This window comes from Sarcophilus harrisii, chromosome 1, assembly GCF_902635505.1.
Source record: "Sarcophilus harrisii chromosome 1, mSarHar1.11, whole genome shotgun sequence".
Taxonomy (NCBI): Eukaryota; Metazoa; Chordata; class Mammalia; order Dasyuromorphia; family Dasyuridae; genus Sarcophilus; species Sarcophilus harrisii.
This window is the reverse complement of record NC_045426.1, coordinates 417,650,031-417,675,595: the sequence shown is the minus strand read 5'-3', so window position 1 is coordinate 417,675,595 and position 25,565 is coordinate 417,650,031. Positions and strand designations below refer to the sequence as shown.

The window sequence follows — 25,565 nt, the reverse complement described above, 5'->3', positions numbered from 1 at the left end:
CATTCTGTAAAGATGGTCTTTTTCTTCCCTTTAACCTGTTCCCCTACTGCAACAGGGACACATAGGGCCAGAAGGAGAGAGGGAAACTATGCTCAATCAGGTTAATGAAATTTGTTATTTGAGATAATGATAGTAAAAATAATTTTGTATTATTGGAAATTTAAAGCTGTATTTGATTTGATTTTAAGTTAAAATATAGGTTATTAAAACAAAGTTCTGGTAGTTTACCTTAGAGGAGGTCACATTTGTATCCCCTTAATTAGATGGCATATAGCTTTCTAAAAGTATATTGAGTAATTTGTAAAATTATGAGTTATGCCTTAAAATTTCATTGCCTCTGCTGGATGTATGTATTTGTTTTATGAAATTTAGTCCAAAATTATTTAATTTTGAATTTTAAAGTTTAAATTTTAAAAATAGTGATTTAAAGACAAAGTACAAGAAAGATTAATTTGCAAAAGCAATTAATAGTTTAAATGGATCATCTAGTTAGAAGGGTTATTGATTTGGGTGTATGTTAAAGAGTATGTTGGAGAGGTAGAGAGTATGTTGGAATCAGGAGGGGAGAGAGAGAGATGGGGCAGGGGAAGAACGAAAGAAGAAAGAGAGAGGAAAATTGCTTGTTGGGAATAGGGGAGAAAAGTTAGATTGGACAGAAAGGGGCAAGCTCCTAGTGGAACTTGCCATTTGCCAGGGAAAATGAGACACTCCATGAGATTGAGGCATGTCTTTGGCTGGCAGACTGGATCCTGTGGGACTTGGTACCCTAAAAAGTTAGCAGTGAGAAGTGGGGGTTAGGGAGCATGGTGCAGTTGGGAGAAATGCCACATGGAGTGGGGGGAAGGGCTGCCAGGTAGAGTGGAGAAAGGATAAGAGGACCTTGTCAGGTTAGATTGTAAGGTGAAAAATGTTATTTCTCCCTCCTTTCTCCCCCACCCTCAGGGCTGATACAATTGCTTTTTAACAAACTACAGCTCTTTGGAGCTCCCCACCCCCTTGCTGGATGAAACATTAATTGCTTATATTGTTTAAAGGAACAGCCTACATTTACATGGTGTTAATAACTGAATGTTTTATTTTGATTTTTCAAGTCTGTAGGTGCTGTAAGAGGTATGTTAGAACTATAAGTTTTCTGAAAACGATTTATTTCTACTAAAGTGTCCCATCTGTCTTCAGCAAATTATTTAATGTTTATCTAAGTGCATAATGGTCTCCTTGTTTAAGGAATATGATAACAAAAACCTAGAGCAGAATTTTAACCTGATTTGATAAGTTGTAGGTCTATTTCCAAAAGTTTATAGGGACTCCTCAATTGGAGGAAGCTAACAATATTTTTTTAAGAATGAAGAAATTGTTAATTCTGATAAGGTTCTTTTACATAAAATTTAGATATTCTATATTTTGTATGAGTTTTAATTGATTGCATTGAGTCATCTTAAAGTTGAACTGATTATTTAAAGGGACATTGAGAATAGTTTTCCCTTTGTTCCTTTGAACATGGTATGATTCTGTTATGGACAATATGTAATTTAGAGTTTTTCTATGTATTGGACATTTTAATAGCAAAATGATTTGCATAATGTTAAATTTAACCATCTACTTAGATATGAAAGAGAAGCTGTGAACCTTCTAGGATGAATCTCTTACTGTGATCCTTGAGAGTTAAATTCATCTGAAACTTTGATTAATAAGAATTGCTATTGGTGATAAAAAAAAAATCACTTGGGGACTGCAGCTGATACTTTAGAGTTTTAAATTTAGGCAGAATTGTCTTATTATCAAGCCAGTCATCCACAATCTGAAAGGAATATGCCACAATCTACTCAGAAGAAATTGTTACAGGTGAGAGTATCTGAGAATTAATTAGGAAGATCTTGGCCTCTGCTGAAAGTAAGATCCTTCTGACTCAGTTTCCCCAATGGTGTTCTTTTGAATGAGAACTCACCTCATTATTTCAGAGTCTGGAATTAAGGTGGAATTATTAAAAACTAAACAATTACCTGAAGTAAAACTGCATTAAGGATGTTTTAGCCTATATGTGCTCTCAGGTCAAGACCTGAAGGATTAGTTTTGATACTATTTAAATCATTTTCCTGATTTTCCTCTTATAGCAAATTTTTGTAATCAGAGCAAGTGGCCAGTGCTCCCACTGAGACACAATACAATTATACAGATGATATTTTGATGTGCAGCCCAGCCCTAGAGGATTCTCTGGTTGCTGCCATAAAATCTTTAACTCTTTTACTTTCTGAGGCTAGTTTCTTTGGTGGTCTACTTTGCTTACGTATTTGGGTCCAACTCCTACTTTCCCTTTTGTTCATTGAGAGAGGAAACAGATAATCTTAGCAGATTCTGATCAGGCTAAGGTTTTTTGAGACCCTCAAAGCTAAACTAATCTGTCTAGAGTCTTTTACATTGTATATTGATGGAAAGCAGGGTTAGGTTTTAGAGGTCTTTGGAACACTATCCTAGACTCCTACTTACTTGCAAACATCTATACTGACTTCAAATGTGTTTTTCATGTTTTTCATGATCATGGGGGCTATATGGAAAGAAAGGGGATTTTTGAAAGCCAAACAATTCCCCATTAAGTATACAGGGAAAAACAATTACTGCTAGCTGTCCATGGGCCTAGAGAAGTTTCTGTTGTTTCCTAAATGAAGGAGAATTCACTTCAGATGAAGGGAAACAGCCTTACAGATCAGCTGCCCATGCTCCTGATTATTTGCTCCTGATCATGGCACCTTTAATTCCCCAACTCCAAACTCCTGCATTTCCTCATATATCTTCCAGGCGAGTAAATTCTGAAAGGACTGTTAAAAAGGCCTGCACATGTGCCCCTTTCAGGGGTGTCAGGGGCATTTTCTGTTTGGTTAACATCTGTACTAAGTAATTGGGTAAAAGCCTTCCCCTGTAAGACTTTAGGGTTTTTCTGGAAACTGAATGGATGCCCATCAGTTGGAGAATGGCTGAATAAATTGTGGTATATGAATATTATGGAATATTATTGTTCTGTAAGAAATGATCAACAGGATGATTTCAGAAAGGCCTGGAGAGACTTACATGAACTGATGCTGAGTGAAATGAGCAGGACCAGGAGATCATTATATACTTCAACAACAGTACTATATGATGACCAATTCTGATGGACCTGGCCATCCTCAGCAATGAGATCAACCAAATCATTTCCAATGGAGCAGTAATGAATTGAACCAGCTACACCCAGAGAAAGAACTCTAGGAGATGACTAAAAACCATTACCTTGAATTCCCAATCCCTGTATTTATGCCCACCTGCATTTTTGATTTCCTTCACAAGCTAATTGTACAATATTTCAGAGTCTGATTCTTTTTGTACAGCAAAATAATGGTTTGGTCATGTATACTTATTGTGTATCTAATTTATATTTTAATATATTTAACATCTACTGGTCATCCTGCCATCTGGGGGAGGGGGTGGGAGGTAAGAGGTGAAAAATTGGAACAAGAGGTTTGGCAATTGTTATTGCTGTAAAGTTACCCATACATATAACCTGTAAATAAAAGGATATTAAATTAAAAAAAAAGACTTTAGGGTTTTTGCTGGGAAATATCAAACTCAGTGAAGTATATAATGTTTACCCCTTGCACCTACTTTTTTGAGTAAACAAAAGCAAGAATTTTGGGAAAACATTCTTTGGTATTTATCCTAGGAAAAGCTGTTTGGATAAGAGGCATTTAAGATAGTCTCACCCCCCCCCCCATCCCCAGCATTCCTCTGGGTGGGTTCCCTGGTTACTGTCCTTAGTAACCTCCATATTAACTTCACTTTTGTTTTTTTCTTTCTCTTTTGCTCATATTTAGTCCTTGTATTTTTAATATACTTGTGAGAGTCACTTCTTCCAGACTCTTGAGTCATGAAATGCCAACCACTTGATCAACCTGAAATCACCTGAGAACTGATTCTGACATTCAGTACCAGATGCTGCCACCATCTACAAGTCACTTGTCTCCCCTCTTCAGTTTGGATCCCACTGAGCAGGGACAGCTTTACACCCCTTATCAGCTAGAAGCAGTTCCAGAATATGAGACCCATGTCCCTTTATCCCAAATGAATCTCGGTCTGACCTGTTTGAGATAGGAATGATGGGACAATAGCCCTGAGGCCACCAGGGCTCGATAGTGTTGTAGTTCTGAGGCTGCCAGATGCTAGTCTGTTCTATGATGTTTGGTTTTCCAAGACAGATTGTGGGAGTTGGTGGAAGCAGGGTCTGATTCCTCACTGATGTAAGCAGCAATATCTTGTCATCCACTTGCTTATGCACTTAGCCATCAGAGTAGTTCAAGATTTAGCTAAGTTCAGGAGCAGTTAAAGTGGTTCCTGAAAGTTTCCACTGATTTATGGGTGTAGCTTCTAAATGGTAGAGGATGGATTACAGTTAATACTGAAGAGAGAGCAACCTGAAGGCCTAGGTAACAAAGGGGCCCTAGTGGAAGATGTATATATTGGGATGAGAAATCTTCAAATGGATGAAAAAAAGGAGGAATTGAATGGAACTAATTAGATGAAGTTTTCTCAGTTTGAGATTAAGTCACATGATCCCTATTCTCAGAGTAGGTAGATCACATCTTGGTTGGATTGCAGGAAGTCACATAATCTTTAAAGGTCACATTCTCAGAAAGTGATGTGACCTATGGGAAGCAGACAACATTGGTGACCATTGGTCAAGGATTACTTCCTTTTAGCATTATCCAATGAAACGGCTTGGATCTTTTACTTTTTAAATTCCCAACAAGACAGAAGCTGGTCAGGTTCCATATGGTGGGAGTTGGGATTGCTTCCAGGTGTGTGTCTGGGCCTCTCCTTGCAAGAATTAATTAATTAATAAAGAATTAATGCTTTCTCTTTGTACCTGAAGATGTCTCTGATTAGTTTATTTGGAAAGGGAGTCTAGCACCTGTTCCACACAATATGAAATAGAAATATAAAATAGAATTTTGTAGAGCATAATTATAAAAGAATTATTTTTAAAATTGTGACAGAAAGATTTGATTTATGACATGAAGCTTGTCGTGGCAGAGGTACCCATTACAGGTAACAGAATTGTTATTTTGTTACATGAATAGCAAAATAGAGATATCAAGACAACTGGATATTCTGAAAGGAAAAATGAGGCACAGCCCTCCCTCCCTCAAATCCAATTCACTTGCATGTCATTGCATTACCTCCCTGATTTCATGGTCTTCGAAAATGGACAAACAAAAACATGAATAGTACATAGGCTCAAATAAGTTTGATTAGGCAAGCCAGAATCATGTAAAATGAGTAATTAAATTTTTTTGAAGTCTCAGAGGAGTGAGAGGAGTAGGGGAGGAAATATCTAGGAAGTAAGGGATAGAACCAGAAAGGAGTTTGTTATCTAAAGTATGCTAATAAAGACTGGTTTCAGAGATTGGAAACAGGTAGAATTAGAATTTATAACAATTGAGTAGATAGAGGCTGAATGAGCTGATTGAGTTCTAGGTTCATATCATTCTATGCTAATTAGAAATGATGGACTTTTTTTCATTATTCCTAATAATGGAGATAAAATGAACTCAGAGTTCATATACACACAAAAAACCCCACAAACATACACATATATATGTAACATATGTATATACAGAGAGACACAAAGAAAGTCAGAGAGAGAGAAAGAAAGAGACAGAGAGAGACAGAGATGAGAGACAAAGAGCAAGAAAAAGAATTAGACAGAGAGAGACACATGGAGAGAGACAGAGAAGAGAGAGACAGACAAAAAGAGAAAGAATAGAGAGAGAGACACATAGAGACAGAGAAGAGACAGATAGAAAGAAGATACAGATAGACAAAACAGAGAAGAGAGAAAGAGAGTAAAACAGAGAGAGAAATGGAATCAAATAGGACAGCAGTTCAATATTCATTGTCTATTTTGATCTATAACCCAACAATATGGTGGAAAACCTGCCCAAGTTATTGAAAAATCATCCAAAAATCTGATAAACAATAACATTGAGTGATCTTAAAGATAGAAATGACTCTACTCATTCATACCATGATTTAGCAACACATTGATTATCACAATATATGTCATTAAATAAGAATAAGAAGTTCTAATCAGCTAATTTTATTGATAAAGGAACTTAGTCCAAAATAGTTAAATGATCTTTCCAAGTTTTTAACAATTTATAAATAACAAAACAGGGATGTGAACTGAGATCTTCTGATTTTAAATCTTCTGTTCATTCAGTAATACTATAACTATGATTTATTTTTCAGAGTTGGTAATGATTATATCTCTGTCCTTATGAAAAGTTTAGTCAAATGAAAAGCAATTGTAAATGTAGTTAGTGCAACTTTTGGGAATAAATTTTCCTTGTGTGTACACATTTTGCTATTTTCTCTATTCAATTATTTTACTATTAAAAAAAATGACAAGTATATACTTTTTCATATTTTTCAAGCAACACTGACAATTATAATAGCAGGTACTTGACTTTTACATATTTATGTGATTACTTGGGTAGATAACAAGGATTATTTCCATTTGTCTGTAATCCTGGGGAAAGAAGGTGGTTTAAATATAACACTAAAAGTGATTTGTCATGACTTACACTAAATGTTTTTTTTGCATCATTTCATTGTTTGTTTTGCTTTCTGTGGTTACTCTGTGAATTAACTGACTCTGTCAAGGCTGTCAAGTAGTGCTATGAGATATATTCAGCAAGCTCATAAGGGAGATAATTCATAACTCATTTGAACCAATGGGGCACATGAGTTATACCCTTAAATGATCCTCAGTAGAGGGATAAAGATGATCTGTAACATTGCCAAAAGCTTTTAATCAGGTTATTTATTGTAATGGTTGTAATGTACAATGAAACATAGTAGTAGAAGGGATCTTTCCAAATGCCCTATTTTTTTTTTTTTATCATTTTCACTTATCTTCTATGTATAATAATTCTTTTATTTTTTAAGAATTAATCTTGGAATGATTTTGAAAGACTCGAAAGGTTTTCACAAGTATTCAGAAAAGCATGTAGTTGGCAATCAGAATACCACTTTTTAAATTAAATCTCTCTAGGACAAGGGTTCTTACATTTTTTTCATGATTTGGTTCATTATTATCTGATAAAGCCTCTGCATCCCATTTTGGAATAATATTTTTAAAATGCATAAAATAAAAAAATGCAAAAAAATATTGAATTTGAAGAAAAGTATATTGAAATACAGTTGTATATATGCATCTATATATTTATATGCATATATAATAAACATATATACACACACATATATAATTTTATAAATCAATCTGATAATAAGCATTTGTCCATCAACTATTGTTTATTAAGCACTGTACAAAAATTTCACCTTTGCAACATCTTCTGAAGGTCTTCTCTCTTCTGTGCTGCCAGTTCTCTCTTTCTGTGTTCCTCTCTCTCTCTCTCTGTGTCTCTCTCTTTTTCTCTCTTTCTCTTATCCCCCCTCTTCTGTCTCATACACATATACATACATCCACATTTACATAGCTAATTATTTACTATTAGTCTCATTGCAGTATGTGTAACATTTATGCATATCTAATTTATTAACAATCACATAAATAAAACACACATAATTATTTTTCTTTTTTTTTTCTCTTTTATCTCTAGCCATGACAGGAACTCTTCAGCTTCTTTGCAGTCATTACTTTCAAATCTCATTCATTAAAATATTTTAATAATGTTTCTTTACAAAATAATTTATACCAATCAATGAATAAATATTAAGTGCCTACTATGTGGCAAGCACTGTGCTAAATGCTGGAGATAAAAAAAAAAAAAGGAGTGAAAAGATAATCTTTGCCTTCAAAGATATTCAAATATATGCAAATTAATCTATAAGTAGGATAAATTAAAAATAACAGAGAGAACTCAGTGGTGTTAAGAAGGTTGGGAAACACTTTCAGTAAAAGAAAAAAATGTTAGTTGGAACTTTAAAAAAATCAAGGAAGTCATTAGAACTAAAGATGAAATGTGTTCCTGCTGTGTGGGACAGAAGACAGTCAGAGAAAATGTCTGGAATGATTGATGCAATATCTTGTTTCTGGAACAGCCAGGAAGAGAAAAAAAGGTATAAAATTTCTGAATAGGTAGGAGGGGCTAGGTTATTAAAAATTTGATTGTGAAACCAAGGATTTTGAATTTGATCCTTGAAGCAATAGGGAGTTTTTGAGTTTATTAAATGGAAGGATAACATAAGCACACCTCTAGTTTAGGAAAAATCTATTTAATGACTGAATGGAAAATGGATTGGATTTGGGAGAGAACATAGACAGGCAGACCTTCCAGCAACCTACTGCAATATTTCAGACTTGAAGTAATAGGGACTGACTGTACCAGCATGGTGGTGTGTCAGGGGAGAAATGGAGACATTTTAGTAGACATATTGAAGAGGAGAAATTTAAAATTCTAACAAGGAAAAAAATTCTCACCTTTTTTCTCCCTGTCACTCTTAAGCCTTTCTTAGATGAATGTTCAACTGTAACATTCATAAACATAAATACATGTGTGCCATACACACACACACACACACACACACACACACACATACACACACCCTAACTCCTAAGGTACTTTGTTTGAATTCTAATATTCAATTTCTTTGTCTTTAAAGAGATAGCAAAGGGGTTACAGAACTAAATAGAGTAAGACAACATTGTAAGCTGGATTCCATTCTGTACTATCTTTGCTAGTAATCCATTTACACGTAGAATATGTGCAGCTTTATTTAAGTATATTACTTGGAAATATTTTTATCATCTCATACTTTTAAGAGTGCTTATATTTTCTCAGAAAAAGTACCACTTAATTGTCTTTTCACCAACCACAAGGCAACTTGTGTCAACAACAAAGTGTCTTGAAGATATTGGAAGAGTTGTGTGACTTGTGCTGAAAGTAGATTGTGTCTCCTCTTGTCTGTAATTATAGTTTAGGTTAAGAACCACTGCTTATTTTGTCTTTGTGCTCCTGAGAATGTGTGTATGTAAATATATCTGAAGAAAAGGAAAAACAAAAGTTATACATGGATGGATTAACACTTACCCTGATAAAAATTCCATAGATTCAGTAACTCTGGGTCTTTGATCCTCAATGGTCTGCTTCACAAATAAAACTAATCAACACAGATACATTTATCTGATATTCTAAGCTTATATCAGTATCCAAGGCATTGTGAATTTTATTGAACAAAGTCTTCCTATTCTTGCAAAGAACAGTTTAAACTAAAAGGGGGGAAAAGGTATTTAGTTAAAGATAAAATGAAACTATGCACTTCATAATGAGTTTTCTTTCCTCTGAATAAGTATGAGATTATCCTTCCTTCCTTCCTTCCTTTTTATCTGCCTGTGTATCTATCTATCCATCTAACTTTGCACTCCTCACCCCTCCCACCTTACAAGACATGAGGTGAAGCATTTTGGAATACTGCAGAAGATATTAACCTTGGTGTCAGAAAGAACCTAGGTTCAAATCCTGTTTGATTCTGAGGTTTAGAGATTGTGTGATATTGGAAAGTCATTTTATGTTGAAGAACCTCACCTCTAAAATGGGAAGAATGGAACCTATAGTATTTTACAAAATTAATTATTTATCCTAAGTTAGCAATTGCACTGTCAGAGACTAGTATTAAGAGCAATTTAATGGGCTCTCTTCCAACCTACCAACAGAAAGAGAGGATTCTGAGTGAAGTGAGCAGATGTTGAATATTTAGGAGTAAATTAGCATAACAATAAGATTTTAGGTGGGGTCAAATTAATTATGAAGAAACATCTTGTTCATCAAGGTTGCAAATAAGAAAGTATGGTACAGAAAACATATCTTCAGAGATCAAACAGATACATACACACATATATACATAAATTACACATGTCTATTGTTTTATTATTCATATGTATCGTTATATATCAAACATGCATGGTTTTGTACCATACATATAAATGTATATATGTATGCATGGTACATACATATATAGAGAGATGTGTGTGAGTGCACATAGAAATACACACACATATAAGCATATGTAGGCATTATATGGATATATAAATGCACATGTGTGTAAATGTTTAGTTGTAATAACATGTGTATCCATATGTATGCACATAAGTATATGTGTGTATATGAACTGATATGACTTGTGAAAGCTAATAGCTTTTTTTGTAACCAAAGAGACAACCTCTGAGACTGGGTTTTCTCCTTTGTTTAAAAAAAGAAAAAAGAAAAAGAAAATGAGAAAAGAAATTATTTGTCCAATGTCAGAAGACTGGTAAATATCAGAAGGACTTAATCAGAAGGACAATTTTCCATTTATACATTTGTCTCTTACACAGAGACACACATATATACACACACAGAAATACATACATGCTCTCACAAAGAAAAACATATATTCAGTATCCTCTGTATTTAATGGCTCAGAAAAATAATTGAAATGTAATTTCTTAAGTACTTTAAAATGTACAGAGTGCTTTATTCAAATGAATTTATTTTAGCCTTACATACATCTTTCAAGATGTTCTAGGTTTGGGGCAGCTAGATGGTGAAGTAGATAGAAGGCTGGTCCTAAAGTTAAAACAATCTTAGTTCAAATATGACCTCAGACACAATACTTCCTAGCTGTGTGACCCCTGGCAACTCATTTAACCTCTATTGCCTCAGAAGAAAAAAATATATTATAGGGTTTATTATACTTAATTTTCAGGCGAGAAAACAGAGACCTGTTTATGTTCCATGACGAATAAACCTAAAAGGCTTCCCTTGAATACAGATCATCCTGACTCTTTTCCTACAATCTACCAAATATGCTATCTTGTCTGTCTTATACATAGAAAATATTGATTTATATTTTTGTTTGGTTTTATGAATTGACTTTATATTGTAATGAGCTTAATCTGTAGTTATGAATGTAGACCACTTTGTACATCATATAATCAAGCAAATGTGAAGATATATAAATATATTGTTTTCATTGATTTCAACTTTAAATTAACATTTATTATCAAATAATTAAGCTGAAGATAAGTTATTTATATTTGTCAGAAGCTCAAATGTCCAAGTCAGTTTTATTTAATGAGAAAGATCTCCTAATTCTACTTAATAGGAAATTATACTTAGAAGGAACTAAAGATTATCTGATTCAATAATTTTTTGATGAGGTTTTTTTTACAGATGAGGTTTATAGAGAAGTTAAGCATTTGTTCAAATATACATACACAATAAAAATAACAATATTTTTGTAGTACTTTGCAAAATATTATCCTTATAGGATGTCCTTATAGGAGTCTAGCAAAGTTGGTAGTACAAAGAGTAACTCCTTTTTACAAGTTTGAGGACTGAGGCTCAGAAAGTATAAATCATATAAATAGCTAGTCACAGAACAAAAGCTTTAGTGCAGACTTTCATTAATATCCAATCAGTATTCTTATAAAACAACAATGCTGTTTGTTAAACAACTCTTTTCATGTATTGTTTTTGTCATCACTGTTCCTCTGTCTATATTACAAAACTGTCAATTCAATACTGATGCTCCCAAAAAAGTCATTTGGCACACTTCATTTTGTAAATCGAATATATGATATGGCCCATGTATGACCCTAATTAGCTTACTCATTTGATGCAAATTCCCTGTGTAGAGAGTCTAAGAAGCCCATTCCCAGGAAATAAGCCTAGTACCTTGGAGAGAATATGGAATATGTAGGAACTTGTTCTGATTCAAGACCCACCTGTTGAATGGAAGACATTTTGATCAACTACAGAGGCATTCAGAAGGCATTAACAGACTTTTTCCATCTGTCAATTTCTAGAATCCTTTTAGCTTCTCTGAAATATAAGTTTTTCTACCAATATTGTCTATTGAGAGAGCCCATAATGGAAAGCGAGATTATAAAGTCCTCTATGAGACAACATCACTGAGAACTGGACTTCCATTCTGTATCGCAGCTTTTTTTTTTCTTTCTTTCCTATATAAAGAGAGTAGAGTCTGATTTTGCAAGCTTAAAAATTATTGGAGGGAACTTTATTAACCTAGAATTTCAGATCTTGAATTTTAAAAGTCAGCCCTACCTCCATGATGAAGTCCTGGATAACCAGATAGAGTTGGCAGAGAAAGCCTGAAGTATTGATAAGATTATAATACTCTCTTGGGCAAGCAGGGAAGTGTTTTAATGGGGATCAGCTCAGTCTTAACAGTGCATTGGATATCTTTGGAAACCTTTCCTTACTATATCCAATCAGAAAACCAATCTATAATGTCAAACCTCTAAAGTTAAATTTCCCCTATATGTTTGCCCATGGACTATGCTATCTTTGCTGAATTCTTTTTGGGGTTACCCCATCATGCTCTTGTGCCTCATGGTGCCTTTGTATTCACCCCCTTCACCGGGCCTCATGGCGTCTTTCTTGTCATCTCCTCCCCCATCCTCCAAGTGTCTTTCTCTTTATTATACTTCTTAGGATGGTAAATTCCTTTCAGGTTTAGCCTGCCAATTAATGCCACAATCCTCCCCTTCCTTTGCCAACTCTTTTTGGGGTTCATTTGCTAAACTTCTCTATGGATTTAGCTTACTAGTAATGGCATACTCCCACCTCATGGCACATCTCCCTTTTCCTGGTTAATTGTGAGTTCTACTAGAAATTTTGTTTTTTTTCCATTGTTAATTGTTAAAACCCCTTTCTTAACTCTAATCTTTCTAATATTCTTTCAATACTTTTTCATATTTACAACTCCTGGTATCTATTTTACCTCTTTCTTTTGTCTTTAACTTCTTCTCATAAATAAAATTTGCCTCTTCTGACAAAGAGAATACCATTGTGAATTCTCCACATGTCCCTTGAACCTCATTCTTTGTATCTTGAACCAGAACTTGCCATCCTGAACCCCATTATTTCGTGCCCAACCTCATCATCAATGTCCCAATAAGCCAAGAATGACCTTAGGACTTCAACCCAGCAACAGCTGAGGCAAGGACTTATCCAGCAGTAAAACTGCCTTGGGCCAATAGTAGGAATAAGGCAAAGTTTTGAAATTCTTTGCCCTCTTATCCACAGAGAGCAAGGTGGTACAGGAAAGAATACATATCTAAGGTATTAATAGGAATATTTGTTTTTTGCGGTATTTTCAAAGTAAATATTGTTTTGCTTTTAAACTAATATATATGAAGTGGTTAAATAGTCCTGAAGTACTTTATATTGGCACCTAACAAAAGAAGGAAAACAAGTTTTGGGGCTTCCAGCAATACAAAAAGAGACTACTATGATATGTAATGATAAACTAGAATTGTAAGAAATTCTGGGAGAGTTAGCCAAGGAATGCATGACATTATGAGTCATAGAGATTATTTTAATTTTGTATTGTGAAGAAATAAAATGTAAACACTAGTACTGGTGATCAAATATTAAAGGTTCTCCATTTTTCAATATTTAAATTGAATAGATACAATAGATATGTATTTAAGCAATTTTTCTTTCCATAGTTAACACTTTCTGAATTGATTTTGCCTTAATTACTCAGAGACCATCAGTATCTAGCCTTCAAAACATTGATATCACAGGAGTAGAAGGAATGGCAAAAGCACAGCCTGCTCTTTGACTGGATGGGAAGAATCCAATATAATCCAGATCTCTTTGAAAATTCTCAAGAACTGTTCAAATTACTTTGTAAATGGCTCTCCATGTATATTGAAAGAGCACAACAAGTAATGTTCTGTTTTGAAAAGGTTTAACTGACATTCAATTCCCATTATGCTGGATTTAAATTAGTTGAATGCTTACCATTGAAAAGATTTCTGTTGAGTGTTAATTAGCAGAGGGGTGGTTTCTGATTGCTTTGCAAACCCTTTTGAAGTGTTTGTGTTTGTGTTTGTTTTTGCATTAAAACCTACTGTGAGAACTAGATGACTCTAAAACAATCTATCCCCCAATTACTTAGATTGCATGACACATTTTATTTTGCTTTGTGTGACTTGTAATTGCAAAAGTATTTCAGTTTAAAAATTCTTGTGGTTCATAGGTTATTGAGAGGTACTATCATCTAGTGGAGAAATGGTGAATCAAGGAGACTTATATTTAAATTTTTTTTCAGAGTTGTAATAATTGGAGAATGGGATTTTTCCCCTGAATGTGGAATTTCTGAAGGGCCAGACAATTGAAGTGTCTATAGTTTTTCTTAAAATGAGAAAGTAGAAATGACTGAAGTCTTTTCGTGAAGCAGGTTGAAGCTGTGGCTCAGTGGACTTGAGTTGACTAAAAGTCGTGAGTAGAGAACTTTAGGGTCCCTACAATTCTTTAAAGTTCATGATGGACTTGGACCAAAGCTAGCTAGGATGGTGTGACAGAGGGGCAAATGTATGTAGGTAGGAACAAAAAGAAAAAAAAAAAAAACTCTAAGTAAGGAAAACTCCGTTTTGATAATATTGGCCCATTGGAAATTTGCTCTCAATATGTCTTGTTACCCAGGGAAAGGAGTTTACAATGAGTGAAAGTCTGGAAATTTGCCATTTCATCTTCCCTTCACAATGCACATTATGATCATTCTGCAGAGACTGGGGATATTACAGGCCAGAAGGAAAAATGGTAAAGAGAGACAGAAGTCCCACTACTGGAGAATTGTCCCTTCCTGAGCACACCTTTGCTGATTTAATCTCAAAAACCTTTTCTGTATCCCCTTAAAATATTTACTTCCCTGGTTTAAAACTTTACTGTGGCTTAAGGAATGGCAGAAAAACCAATGCTGATAATGAGAATCTGCCCTGTGAGAGTATAGTGATCTAAGGCCACTAGGGAAGCAAGACTTCTATGAGGGGAGAGGAAATACTTTTTCAGACCTACAACATTCTCTCCATTTTTGGTACATGTTTCAGATTTAAGGAACTAGAGAATGTAAATAACTAAGAGAGAGCAAATTGGGAGAAAATAATAACTCTTGAGTTTTTCATATAGAATTTCAAATGTTTATATTGAAATAACTCAACAGGCTTAACTTATTTTGAAAATATGCGACTGCCTTTCAACTCTTTATTATAATGCATTTAACTGAAAATACCTTTCTCAACCGCAATGCCATACTTGGGAATTTCCTTTTGCTTTTTATCCTTATAATTTAGTAAAGTGAGTGTAGATTGAGAATGTGTGCAGATAAGATTGGGGAGAACTTGCAACCAGAATTTAAATAAAAATATCTGGGGCTATCCATCCCTATTCAATTTCTTGTTCTAAATTATGAAATCAGAAATAACTAAGAGAGAGCAAATTGGGAGAAAATAATAACCCCTGAGTTTTTCATATAGAGGGAATTTCAAATGTTTATATTGAAATAACTCAACTAGTGCTTAACTTATTTTGAAAATATGTAACTGCCTTTCAACTCTATTATAATGCATTTAACTGAAAATACCTTTCTCAACCCCAATGCCATACTTGAGAATTTCCTTTTTCTTTTTATCCTTATAATTTATGGATTCTATGGAAATTCAATTCCTCCATGCTCTTGATCCCAGAAAGACAGCCAATGGTTTTCACCATTGCTGTCATCTCCCATTCCAACCATATACCTATCTCATTTTTTCTAGTACTTACTAATTGAATAAGGTGATAGTCATTCTGATGTCGCCTTCTTGCTGTACTGTTGTCATTACTATTTTATTAATAATGGGAATTTATAGGATCATAGATTTGAAGATTAAGAGATCCTTAAGAGTCATCTATTCTAACTTTCTTATCAGATTGGGGGGTATGGAATCCTGAAAGATTAAACCAAAATATTACTAACATTCAAAGCATATATATATGTTCAGGACAAAAGAAAGTCAAAACAGTTTAAAAGCAAAGAAAAATAATCAAAAATAGAATGGTAGTTTTACTGTTGATGCTTGGTCCCAATATAATGTCATCCTTGATTGAAATTATCAATTATATTTCCACATAAAGTATATAGAATTTATTCATATTAAGAAAGACAAATGTGTTTGACTATCCTTCTCTTTTCCCTTTTCCCATCACTCCCCTTCCCCACAAAATATAAAATCAAAAAGAAACAAAATATCCCAACTATATTTGCACTTTCATTTAGATGGGTAGGTATTATTTGGAGGCACTGAAAGACCTATTTTAAAAGAATGATTTTTATTGATATTGATGGTATAATAAATTCAGTTAGCTAATACTTAAGTTATTACAACTATTCTCTCAGCTTCCATCATGTATTAAGTGCTCAGGATAACATTCTCAACAAATAAAGGCAACTAAGACTTTGCTTAAGTGCACTAACATTAGGTGGTAAAAAAAAAAAATTAGCACAAGCAATGTTTTAGAAGCTAATAAACAATAGCACTTAGTTTTTTTCTTCTTTAATTTTGTTTATTTAAACTTAGTTTAGTGAAATTTGTAAAAATTTGTAATTAAAATAAAAAGTTTAAAGATGTTTATTGTTAGTAGTACTTATTACTAAACTACTATAGTATTCAGTTCCTCCTTCCATTCAAATGAATTAATCTTGATTGTTTCTTATATATTACATATTCTTGTCTATTATATTGTCTAAATGGGAGATTGCATTAGGAAAAAGCATGCTTCATAAACTCATATGGAATGTCTTTGTTGTTGTTGTTTAAAGAAAGCCTCTTTTTAAACTGGATATAGCATATCTTTATGGGCCAGAACTCTGTACTTGAAACAAGGACTCTTAAAAGGTGCTAAACTCAGTGGAATTGATAATACAATGGCTATCTCATTTACCATGGTGATTAATACTTCTCTAATTGAATACATGTACTTAGTACTTAATATAGTTCTACAAGATTCACACCTATGATAATGTAATTATAATAGAGCATATAAGCTGGGACAAACTCAGCCAGAAAATTCACTCCATCTCACACCACCCTGGTGTCTATCCTCTCCTCTTTCATTTCTCTGCTGAAAGCAAGACTCTGAAAGACTTCCAAGAAAGTTAACCCAGGTCCCAGGTAAGGAAACTAGATTGTGAAGGAAATAATAAAGAATTTGGACTTTATCATTGGCTATTCTTGTGATGATTATTGTACTGAAGCAAAGGCTGCTCCAAGACCTCCAGAAAACCAACCAGAACATTACATCATATAATCTGAAAAGTATGACAAATGTAACCAGGAAATACAATTAAATAATTCTGTTCTGGTTCAATGTTAAATTTAGAGTGTTTTACAGAATTTAAGTGTTTATATAAATGAAAGCTTTATGTTTCATTCCAAAACCTAGATACACATAAGATTCCAAATATTTTACACTGTGTAAGGTATTCTACGTTATAAATAATAAAACCATTGTCCACTATCAACTATTAGTATATCTAGAAATATCTAGTATGACTTACCAGAAACAAGGTGACATAGAATAAAATTTGAACCCAGGTTATTATCAAGGAGGTAAGTTTCAGGTTGTAAAAGATTGAAAATTGAAGGTAGGAGAACGTTGTAGTTAGAAATTATAGCTAGAGGATGTTTAATTTTTCAAAGCAAAAGAGAAAGTGTGGGAGAAAATTTTCAAAATCTGAACTAAGAAATGTTCATTGCCTAAGTATAAAAAAAAATACCATTTCAGAAAAGTAGATGAGAAATAAACAGAACCCATTCAACAAAGAAAAAGATCTTTGAGTGATATAAGTATAACCTATAGAAGTTTACTTTATTAGAAATTTGAATTTCTGAAGATCAACTGGTAATATTTTGTTGAGGTTCTTATGGAAAAATGTGAAGATTGTGTTAGCACCCTGGATACTTTAGAATCAGCCGGAGTCAGGATTAGCAAAAGTCCTTGATCTTTATTCTTTTTGGACAAGAACAGAATGGCGATTCAAAGTGACAATAATTGCAACACAAATCTGTCCAGGAGTGACTCTGGCTTTCTCACTCCACCTTCTAAATCCTCCACCCAATCTCCTATACAACAGATTAAGCTTGCACAGAGTGGTGGGCAGGGCCATTCTTTCTCCAAGCATGTACTAATAGAATATTGTCCAATTGGTAATTAGTCTTAAGCACTCAGACCTTAGTGCATCTGCTCAGTTTCAGCCCATTACAGAAAAAAGTCTGACAATTTTAAATAAAAGTTGGGCAAAGCCTGGAATAATGATATACAATTTGTCAAGACACCATACCATATCAGCCAAAATGTTAAGGTAATCTCTTCAGCTTTCCTGGTCAGTACTTCTCTACATTGGCTGATAAAAGGATACCAAATGTAAAAACAAAAGCAAAACAATAACAATGAAGCCCAGAAAATACTGACATTCTTTCTGAAATTCTCAAGACATGTAGAAATAAAATATGTAAGCCACCCATGACTTCTAAGATTATACATTGCATAAGTAGTCAGGTTCCTCAGGCACAGAGAAACATGATTCTGAAACATATCAACACATATACACATACATATCCACTTACCTCCACTCTCACAAGTACGTGTGATCCTGAAAATCTTGACAAGTATTTGTCATTGTGGATCTGCAAAGTTGAAATAATGCATTCTCATAATTGAAGAAAAAAAAAACTTTTAAGATTTAAATCTTTAGACACTAATCATATAACTGACATTTAGCAATTTTAAGAAAAGTATAAACGCAGCATCTTTTGTTAAATATTACTCAGATTATGGTCCCTACTTCTAGGATTCAAGGGTATCTTTAAAATACTAGTCACTCAGTACCTACAATTAGCTCATAGCACAGATATTTATTTAATATTATATAGTACAAATAGTTACAAAATACTCATTCCCAAACTTGGGATACTCTGTCTCATAAATACACATAGTATTATTAGGAAGAATGAATACGATTTTAGCGTAGTAATGGTTTTGAGGCACACTCTTAGAGAATATATGTGTTCAAGAAACTTACCACTCTGGTACTGAAGTACCCCAATATCCTTTCTCTCCTGATGTAATACTTATATAGGTTTTGCCACTACAACAAACACTGTCTTTTCTCCTAAGCATCACAGGATCCTCTCTTCTCAGCAGAGACATTACCAGAGCTAGATTCTTCTCAAAACCAGTCCAGATCTCTGCTGTTAAGGGTAAGATACATTCAAGTCACTTCTATTTCATGTTCCTCTGTCCTCTGATTGGAGATTTTTGTCTTTGCTCCCTGTTGAGACTAGCTCTAAAACTGACTAATGAAAACTGACAAACACTTACATTTCTGTTGCAGATGGCATGAGGAGGAAAAGAATAGTATACTCTCCCAAACAAGAAGTCAGGTGACTCATTCTAGAATGTTGATTCTTCCTTCTTGGTAATTTTTAATAAACTGTGTTTAATAAATTTGCTTTAAAGTTGTATGATAACATATCTTTAAAACATCCATATATGTTCCATTGTATTGTCATACTAGCCATTGTATATGCCATAGTATTGATGACATAATGTACTTCATAATGACTTACCTGAGAGGTATGATATTTAGATTAGATTAGATATTTATGATAAGACTTTTTTTTTTTTAATGTGAAGTATCATTTCTATTCAATCCTGGAATATCCATTCACATACATCAAATATTTACATTAGATAAAAGAATAACATAAATTGTGACCAAGGCATTTAAGATCCTTGGTGCTTAGATGTTTTAATGTTTTCATTATTTGTCTGTTTGGTTTGGACTTTTGACTTCATTAATGTGAGGAATCTGTCAGGGAAGAAGCCATTTCCATTGATATATATCAGTCAATTGTTAAGTTTTCTTTTTTTTTTTAAAACTCATATTAGTGCGTGACTAAATCCTCGGCCTCCAGATATAAATCAAAAGTGAAATTATTCCTTTAAAGAGCTCAAATATTCCTCAGGGTAAGTAGGATATTCATAGACAAGCAAATATTATAAATATAAACAAATATGCTAAGTAAATATAAAATAATACTTTGTATATTCTCAAACCCATAAGGAAATGACTGGGGATGGGGTGGTGGTGGTCCTAACAAATGGAAAAAATCAGGAAATGTATCTTGAAGGAGGTTTTATGTTAATAATTATAATAATAATTATGTTAATAATTATGTTAATTGTAATGGGCTGAAGTTTGAGTTGATGCACTTAGGTCCCAACTACATGAGGCTAAATAGTAATTCGACTATACTCTATTAATATACATGATTGGGATAAAGAATGGTCCCTGCCCACTCTCTGTGCAAGTCCTGATGTGTTGTACAGGATATGACGATTTTGGTGGGTGGAGGCAGAGAGAGGAACAGGAAGAGAAGCTGGGAGAGATTGGGCCTGGGTTCCATTCTCCTGGCTGCTGGTCATGTGGCTGCTGGTCGTGTGGCTGCGGGTCTAGCTAGCTTCTTGACTCAGCTGCACACATTGCTATCGCCGATTCTCTTCCACCTCCAATCCTTCTTCACTGAGAATAAAGACTGATGATTTTCCCCTAACCTGAGCTCCGGACTCCTGCTGATTTTAAAATACGTGATCTTCACAGTTAATAATAAAGGAGGTTTTATGTTACTAATCTGTAATAATAGCTTTAGTTTTCTGGAGTATTAGGTGGTTGCATGACTTGAATATGACCACCTAGAAACTAGTTTTCAGAAGCTGGACCTAAGTATGTTTTGCCATCAAGATTGGACCTTTGTTTATTGTATAACACTGCCTATCAGTCGTTTGTTTAATAATCTATAAAGTAATGGTTTTTAGCTAGATTGCCAAAGTTCTTTCCAATGCTCAAGTATTTTGAATCCTAATGAAAAGCCGACCTTTAAATTATTATATATTATCTTTTAATGCTATATTTTCTTTGTAGGGACATACATTATCATTTATCTAATATATTGGTAGTTCATGGTATGGCTGGTAATTTGAAATTACTATTTTAAGGATGCCTAGTTACAGTTCTTTTGAAAGTGCACTTTAGTGCCTATGTAAATCTGTTATGATATGTGTATGCAATACTGTACTGATTTGCTGAATTTTTTCCTGGGGACTTGTCAAGCATGCTTACATCAGCCTAATTGTTCAGTGAACATCATTTTTATCCTCATTCATTTTAATGTACTTTTAATAAAGACAGACATTTATTTTAAAATGTACCGAATATTTAATGTGACAGCCTATACAAAAGTTTCTAATATAAATACATAAACACTAGTTTAAACTAGATAGACTATCTTAGAATAGACAAAAGTTTAATATTTCTCTTTAAATATAAAAATTAAAAAAATATCCATCTGGCACCTTGCCAAGAATAGGCCTAGTGAACATTGTTATAAAACAAACAATATTTTGAGTTTTTGCATGATCCCATGAAAACTGGGGATAGAAAACAGTTTGGAATATCCTCAATTTTCCTTTCTTTTGAAAATTCATATAATTAGTGTTCAAACTTCTGAATAAGTTATATTGAACATGAGCTACTTCAACTGAAAATTGCAGAAAACATAACCTATACACAGACAAAAGAATAATTTAACTTACACACATAGATAAAAAATTTAATAATACTATTAATAATACTTAATAATGCTATTAATAATAAATATTTAGAGCTGGAAAATGTAGAAAAATATTTATAGAAATTTTATCAAAATTGGGCTTATCTGTCGAATATCTTAATATACATCATAGTAACATCATTGAAAAAAATATAATAAACCTTTCTATAATGTAATATGATTCAGGTAAGTAATAAGTATCTGAGACTAGATTTGAACTCAGATGCTCCTGACTCCAGGGCTAGTATTCTATCTACTGCACCATTTGGTTGCCCCAAGAACCAAAAAGTCTTAAAGTTCTAATGCACAATTCTATTCATACTATGCAAGGTATAATATTATTATGCCTCAAAAAAGGAAGTGAACACTAATGTTGGTTAACAAAAGATACATTATTCATTTAAATTGTCTAAAAGAACTACCAAAAGTCTTTCCCCCCCCCCCATCTTCCAGTGTTACATGCTGACCACTATCTTTCTATCCTAACGGTTACCTCAGATATGTTACAACTCTATATAATTGATTAGAGATTTTATATGTTCTTTGATATTCTAAAATTTTTTCTATATATCTCATGGAGTTTTAAGAAGCTATTCGTTGGTCTTTTGTTGAATTTGAAAGAGTTTTCTCAGTAACATTCTCTGTTATCCTTTCTAAAGATGTATTGCTTCTATTGCTGGAAGTTTCTTCAATTTTTTTTTTGATTCTTGTTATATTTAATTCATAGGTGTCATTTAACCTGACAAATACATTGCTTGAAAGTTTGAGCTAAATGTATGACAGCGGGCAGAAGGCTTGAGTTTAAGACACTAACTTTATGACTCTGGGAAATTAACTGCGTCATTTTCTTTAATTATAAAATGGGAGTAGTAACTGTATCTACCTCACTGGGTTGTTGTGAATATCAAATTAGTTAATATTTTAAAAATTACTTAGCATAGTTCCTGGTATATAATAAGCACTATATAAATATGTATTCCCTTCATTTTATTTCCCTTACTTGTACAGGGTCACAAAGTGTGTGACAACAGTGCTTTTTCAGCTGACTTAAAATGTCATGGTTAGCCATTATAGGATAATAAGTTTCAATCCCTAAATTAATGATGTTGAAACACTACATAAATAAGGTAAGTCTATGAAGTACACAGTTTGGTTTTATTAATTCAAATTCTTATATAGAGCCAATTTTGCTCAGTATCTCATTAACTTATATAAATTAACATAGAAGAAAAATTATTTAAATATGATTCTAATTCACTGTGAGTTACCTATGAACAGAATACAGTGAACAATTACAGTGAACAGAATATTAACTTCAGAATGAGAAAAGCATGACTTCAGGTTTAACCTATGAAGTAGTTAGATACAAATGAATATATAGATCACATTTTTGTAATTTTGGACAATTCAATTAAACTTCTTGTGCTCTAGGCAATTCTCTGTGAATAAAAGTTATGAAAAGTACCTATTAGAATTAGGAGAATTTAGTAGAAGTGTCCTTAATGGGAGGGGTACTCTATGAATGAAATTTAATGCATCCAAGGTATGAAAGCACCTGACTTTTTGTTTGTTTGTTTCTTTTCTTTTCTTTTCTTTTTTTTTTAATAATGAAAAGGCTCATTTATTGGAATTGGGATTAGTGCTGAAAAGCAGGAGGAGATATACTTAGCAGAGTTGATGGCAGCCAAATTTTAAGGCAGGCTAAGAAGATTGAACTTTATTATTAAGGAAATGAATCTGAATGGAATGCTTTAAATAGGGTTTTAGATTATGAAGCAATACTTTAGGAAGATTATACAGTTTTGGATTGCTATAAATACTAGAACTAAGGTATGTGTGTATTTGTGTGTGTGTATGTGTGTGTGTGTGTGTATGTGTGTGTGTATCCTCCCCTTTCTCATATACATAAGTATATGATGGGAATCATCAACAAACACTGAAACTATAGGGAAATCTATAATTCAATGATAAATATATAAATCTAATGAGAGCTGAAATCTGTCAAGCATTGAAGATAAAAGAAAAATCAAGAAAAAAATTTAAAAATACATATTAAATGAAAAAGAAATATTCTCTGAAGTGAGAAAAAGAGCCTTAAAATAATCCTTAAAGATAAATTATATACATATAATTCTGAAAAGAGAATAGCAAAGGATTGCCAAGTGACACTACTTCTAAATGAGTAAGGCACATGCCCTGCCATGCAATCACTCGTGAAGGGTAGAAAAGGCAAGGACTGTTTCTTAGAGCAACAGAAGAAGAGAAGGAGAAGAAGACAACTTCTATTATATTTCTCACTCAGATGAAAATAAAAGTACTGTAATTTCCAGTCTAGCTTTCTGGAGGCCCTTGGGATCAGCTTGAGTTCTTGGTCTTAGTAGAGGAGTGAAGGAGGCAGGACAGCCAACACGAGCTTAGTCAAATATGGAGTCTGGCATGTAAAGTCTGGAGTCTGAAAGCTTCTTGGTGTCTGTGTCTGAGACTCTTCTGTGTCTGTGTCTGGGAAAGTCCTCTGTGTCTGAGACTCCCTTAATCAGTATGATTACATCACTATGGCACACTGAGTACACAAAACCATTACATCATCATAGATACCATTATCTCACACTGAATATGTGCTTAACTATAAATACTATGTTGACTTAGATTCAAGTACACTTTTTCAGAGTTCTTGCTCTCTACATCCCCCACTGTCTTATTTTAGAACACAGGTGGTCACCACCTCGCTAATTTCTCAAGAAGGGAGGTGAAAACACCAAAATGAAGGTGATCAATCCCACCCTCACTGACATCTCAGGAAGGGAGATGAAAATACCAAAGGGAAATGGGGAGTCAAAACAGATGTTAGCAGGTTTCCACAGGGCTGAAATTGAAACAGGTATACATAAATCCATCAGCTTGGGAGGTATTACACAAGCACATAGTAATATAACTCAGGCAGTAGTGATATAACAAACAAAATGAATTAACAAAGTGATATAACAATATGAATATACATGTTCAGAAGTCCTAGAAGGAGGGTATATAAATAACAATCATACATACACCTTCTTCAGCAGCCAAGAGATATTCCAAACGTAATCTGTTGTCCGTTACTTCATGTGTCAGGGAACCCAATGATTCCTGAAAGTTTTGAAGTCTTGAAACAATCACATCATTTCTCAGGAAATCCAATGATTCCTGCAGGTTTTTAAGTCCTGCAATAGTCTTATCAACAATTTTTAATGTTCAAGAGTCAATTTCCATAACTGCTATGCACTTTCAGTGGTGGGCAGAGTCAGCAATGGAAATATTTGATGATTCTTGGGTCTTCTCCTTCGTTATAAGGGTTTTCTCTGTCTTTCTTTGATGGACAAGGCTAATATGGTTCATTGGCACCCATCTGATTCATTCTCCATTTGCAGAAATACAAATAAGCCCTCTCCCTCAAGCAGTTAAACAATCTGGGCCCTTCTATTCACCATTTTCTGGATCTCTCCACATCACCTGGCCATTATCTAAAGATAGTGAAATTGCTCACACTAGATACTGCCCTTCCAGGAGGTATAAAACCTGTCTTCTGGAGTTAGTACATCTTTATCAAAATAATAAAATAATAATAATAATAATAATAGTGTATAAAGAGGTAAATTCAGAAGTTCTCTAGGGTTTCCTGTGGCTCCCCCTTTCTTTTGTTTTTGGAGGAGTATCTTGATGTCTCTGTTTCTTCTCTCTACTCTTGCCTGTCCTTGAGGATTAAAAGGTAGGCAAGTGGTATGTAAAATCTTATACTGTACAAAATGTTTAGAAGTATATGCAGATCCATTATCTGTTTTTATTACTTGTGGCACACCCATAATTCTAAAATCTTGTATAAGGAATTCAATGACTACTCAGGTTGACTCTTTTGGTACTGGTATTGAAAAAGTAAATACTGAAAAGGTGTCCACTACAACATGAATAAAAGAGAGATGAACAAAAGATTTATAATGGGTCATATCCATTTGCCTACTATCATTGGGTATCAAAACACAAGAGGTTTTCCCTGGAGGATACTTAGGAGCATGAAAAGGAAGGCAAGCTGTACAGTCTT

At 33.7% G+C, this 25,565-nt stretch overlaps 1 long non-coding RNA gene across 1 annotated transcript in view; it reads right to left on the bottom strand.

Moving 5' to 3' along the window:
• The window catches only part of LOC116421278, a 146,048-nt gene that overhangs the window by 116,535 nt on the left and 3,948 nt on the right, over positions 1–25,565 (bottom strand). The window contains exon 2 of the long non-coding RNA XR_004231582.1: positions 18,449–18,508. This is a non-coding gene — a long non-coding RNA (uncharacterized LOC116421278). The remainder of the gene's footprint in view (positions 1–18,448; positions 18,509–25,565) is intronic.